Source organism: Nicotiana tomentosiformis, chromosome 6 (genome assembly GCF_000390325.3).
Source record: "Nicotiana tomentosiformis chromosome 6, ASM39032v3, whole genome shotgun sequence".
NCBI classification, from domain to species: domain Eukaryota; kingdom Viridiplantae; phylum Streptophyta; class Magnoliopsida; order Solanales; family Solanaceae; genus Nicotiana; species Nicotiana tomentosiformis.
The window spans coordinates 124,449,657-124,454,886 of NC_090817.1; positions in this window are offsets into that span (position 1 = coordinate 124,449,657).

Sequence of the window (5,230 nt, forward strand, 5' to 3'; positions counted from 1 at the left end):
TATCCAAAAAATGAGCTACTAGGGATGACACATACGAATAGGTAGATCCTGGATCAAATAATACTGAAGCATCCCTACCACAGATAGAGATAATACCTGTGATCACAGCATCTGAGGCCACTGCATCTGGCCTGGCCAAAAAAGCGTAAAATCTGGCTGGAGAGCCACCTGGCTGGCCTCTGCCTGCCTCACCTCCACCTCTGGGACGACCTCTACCCACCTGCCCTCTACCTCTGGGTAGCCGGATAGTTGGTGTGGCTACTGGACCTGTAATTATGGGTTGCTGGCCCTGGTACACTGACTTGCCCCGAAGCCTGGGGTGAAATTTCTGCATATGACTAAGATCCCCGCACTCAAAACAACCTCTCGGCGCGGTGATCTGCTGCCCTGAAGTTTGACCCTGATGGCCTGAATACCCAACGGAAGAACCCTGAATAGCTGGTGGGCAATATGAACTCTATGGCATGGCACCGAAGTGAGCACTAGAAGAACCCTGATGACTGGAGTACCCACTGGAAGGACCCTGAACAACTAGCGGTCGGTAAGAACTCTCTGACATAGCGCTAAAATAGGGTCGCACTGGAGCACCCCGTGGAGGCGGCGGTGCTGGATATGAGGGCCTACTGGGCTGACCCTTCCTGAACTGACCTCTGCCTCCTGCTGGGGCACCTCTGAACTCCCCAGAGTAACGGGGCATCTTGTCACTACTCCTCTGACGATAGCCCTCAATCCTCTGAGCAATCTCCACTACTAGCTGGTAGGAAGTCCCCATCTCCATCTCCCGAGCCATACTAGTCTGAATACCTGATTGCAACCCCGCAACAAACCTCCACACCCACTCCGCCTCAGTAGGGAGTATCATGAGTGCATGGCGAGACAGCTCAGAGAACCTCGCCTCATAGTCGGTCACGGACATCTGACCCTGCTGGAGCTGCTCAAACTGGAATCGCAACTCTTCCCTCTGAGAGGGTAGAATATACCTGTCCAAGAATAGGCGTGTGAACTGGTCCCAAGTTCATGGGAGGAGAATCTGCTGGTCTACCAAGAAGATAAGACTGCCACCACCTATGTGCTCTGCCCTCTAACTGAAAGGCAGTGAAATCCACCCCGTGAGACTCCAATATCCTCATGTTATGCAGTATGTCCCTGCACCTATCAATAAAGTACTGAGAATCCTCGTGTCGCTCACCCTAAAGACCAGAGGGTGAAGCCTAGTCCATCTGTCTAAAAGCTTATGCGGCTCGCCGGTCACAGCTAGTCTAGGCTCAGGTACAACTGTTGTGACTGGATAGGCTCCGCCCGCGGGGAGAATGCCCGGGGTATGATATACATTGGTTGCATACCCAGGAGCCTGAGCGGTAGGGATTTGTGCTCCCTCTCCTACCTGAGAGGCGGCGAGGTCCGTTGTAAATAAACCAGCCTAAGTCATAGTGTCCATGAACCACAACATACGGCCCGTGACCTCTTGAAAGCCCGGTGCTGACATGAAATCTACTGGGGCTGGCTCTGTTGCGGGCACCTCGCCCTGCTCTTCAATGATAGGATCCTCCACTGGATCCGCTGGTCGTGCAATTGGGGCAGATATGGGACGTCCTTGTCCCCTACCTCGGGCCGGTGCCATCCCCCGGCCCCTGCCTCGGCCTCTAGCAACCGGGGGAGCAGCTCCTCCCGGGTCCGGAATGTCCGTCGTACGCGTTCTAAACATCTGTGAGAGAATGAGAGAAAGGAAATTAGTAGACCATTAACTGCACGATAGGATATGAATAAAGAGTAGTTTCCTAACACCCTATAGCCTCTCGAATATAAGCACGAGCGTCTCCGCACTGATTCGCAATATTCTATTTAGGTCTGCCCATAAATTGTGAGACCTACGTGAACCTAGTGCTCTGATACCATGTTGTCACAACCCAATTCTGGTTTAGGCCGTGATGGCACACATCACCGTTGCTAGGCAAGACGACAGTGGACAATCTAGTAATTTCCATTTTTAATAATTTTTTCAAACAGCTAACTTTCCTTAAATTTTAAAAAAAGATTAACAAATAGCGGAATTTAAAGTGAGGAAAACGAAAGCAGCTAAACGAAATAATAACCGTAGAAATACAACCCAAAAATCATAAGTCTACTAGTGTGTGCCAAGACCCGGTGTCACAAGTATATGGGCTACTAGCAGAATATACAAAAGAATTCTAATCTACTACCTGAAATGGAATAGAAAGAACAAATAAACAAAAGAAAGACTCTGGCTGTTGCAGAACGGCTCGGAAGGGCAGCTTACCGTATAGTGTCGTAGCGGGGATCAAATATGCGCACCGAACTGGTAATCAGACGTACCTGCCTCAGATCCTGCATAGTCTAGTGCAAAAGTGTAGCGTGAGTACATAAACAACATGTACCAAGTAAGTATCCAGTCTAACCTCGAAAAAGTAGTGACAAGGGATCAACTTTGAAACTTACTATGGGCCAACAATGATATATCAAATTTTGTACTAAGCATGGATTTCATGAACAATACCGAAAGCTCAAATATCAGGAAATAGTAAATTCTTCTTTCGCAAATATTAAATCCCAAATTAGTTTCATTATTTAACAGCCCATATTTCAAGGCATTTTAAGCAATATAAATCATGAATAGTTCCAAAGTTTTTCATGCGCATATTATGCCGAGGTAGTACGGCCCGATCCAACTTAATATTTAAACTATGCACTGCCGAGGGTCAAACGGTACGAACCATAAATGCATCTATCTACTACCGAGGCATTCAGCCCGCTCCACAAATAGAAAAAATTTCGAATAACACACAAATTCTCATTTATAGTCAAGTGTTCCATTTGCAACTTGAAGTAAATGAATCTAACCTTTTACAATTCTTTTATCAACTTCCAAAATGACTTAAGCAATTAATTCAACAAGTAGGAGTGCAAACATTTCAAGTATAGCATGGTATGTGTCCTAGACTACCCGGACAATATCATAATTAGTAGCAATGTACAGACTCTCGTCACCTCATACATACGTAGCCCCCACACATAGGAGCACATATTAGTTATAATTTACCTATAGGGTTAATTCCCTCTTACAAGGTTAGAAAAAAGACTTACCTCGTCTCAAGGCCAACTTTTCGGTCAAAGATTTGTGCTCAAACCTCCAAAGTCGGTGCCAAACGACTCGAAACTAGTCAAATATTGTATAAATTAATCAATTTATGCTCAAAAGTTCATATGCCAACTATTAAAGTGATTACCTAACTCTAAATGCAAGATTCCTAAAATTCACCCCTGGCCCACGTGCCGGATTCCGAAAATTTTCAAAGAAAGTCGTTACTCATACCCTTAGGAACATAAATATATGATTTTTACTAAGTTCCATAACTATTTTCGTAGTAAAATCTCATTTCTATCAAAACCTAGGTTTTTCATCTAAACCCATGATTTCTATAAATTTTCATGTTAAAATCCACCCATAAGCTATGTATTAAACTCACATTAGATAGGAATTACTTACCATACAAAGCTAGGTCGAAATCTTCTCCTTAAAAGCTCTCAAATCACCTAAGAGTGTAATAAATGACCCCCCAAAACGCCTAAGTCCCATTTTAAAACTTCACTGCCCAGCTGCCTCCTTCTTCACGAACGCGGAAGGGTCCTCGCGTTCGCGAAGGCAAACGGCTCTGGCCCTCGGAGACAACACATCACGAACGTGTCCAAGGCATCGCATATGCAGAGGCTGGCTTGGCCTACCCTTCGCGAACGCGAGGTCTGCTCCACGAATGCGAAGAACAATTAGCGGCCTAAGCCCAACCCAGACTCCTCTACGCGAATGCAAGTCGCCTCACGCGAACGCGAAGGTCACCGGTCCCAGACCTTCGCGAATGCGGACTAGCTATCGCGAACGCGTAGCATAAAATCCCACAGCCCCAATTCCTTCTACACGAACGCGAGAGGCCTTCCGCGTTCGCGAAAAAGGAAACCAGAACTGGAATTTTCTGTTATTTCAAATTTCGCTCCGAGGGGTACGAAACTCACCTGAGCCACTCGGGACCCCGTACAAAGGCACCAACAAGTTTGAAAATATGATACGGACCTGCTCGAACTCTCAAAATGGGAAAATCAACAACGGAACAAAGAATCGCACCTCAAAATCAAATTGAATCAAAATATGAACTTCATGTTTTCCAAATTGCTTCGAATGCGCCGAATCATACTTAGACAACTCGGAATGACACCAAATTTTGTGTGCAAGTCTTAAATGACATTACAGAACTATTCTTGATCTCGGAATTCTGTTAGGACCTTGATATCACCAAAACCCGCTCCAAACCAAATTTAAAGAACTTCCAAAACCTTCAAAGAACCAACTTTCACTATTAGGCGTCAAAACGCTCCCGGGTCATCCAAAACTCGATCCGAATATATGCCCAAGTCCGAAATCATCATACGAACCTATTGGAACCGTCAAATCCCGATTCCTAGGTCGTTTACTTGACATGTTGACCGAAGTCAAGCTTGGCCTTTTTAGCCAACATTAAGGAACCAAGTGTTCCGATTTCAACCCGAACGCTTCCAAATCCTGAACTAACCATCCCGCAAGTCATAAAACAGTAAAAGCACATACGGAAAGTCTTATTTAGGGGAACGGGGTTCTAGAAAGTAAAATGAACGGTCGGGTCGTTACGGGAACTTCTCAATAACCCTTTTCGGGCCGGTGACATTCTTGGTTACGATGAGATATTCAAGATTATTCTCATCTATTGTCTCAATATGATATCCATTTTGGCGGATATATTTAAAACTTAACAAGTTCCTCTTGGACTTGGAGGAGAACATTGCATTATCTATGATAAATATTGTTCTCCTAGGCAGAGTTATAGTGGCTCTTCTAGAACCTTCAATTAGCTTACTATTAGCAGAAATTATAGTAACATCTTCCTTACACATACTTAAATGATAGAAATATTTCTTCTGTTTGAATATCATATGTATTGTACATGAATCAATTAAGCAAATATTTTTACAATTGAACTTTGATCCAATTTTGCTTTGAGAGATATCCATATTTGCTTAATCTTCTCAAAGAGCTTCTTGAGATGATAGAGTCTTGTGCTGATAACGTGAAATGAAACAATAAAAGAAGAAGAACAATATTGCAGAGGAAAGAGAGAGAGAGAGAGAGAGAGAGAGAGAGAGAGAGAGAGAGAGAGAGAGAGAGAGAGAGAGAGAGAGAGAGAGA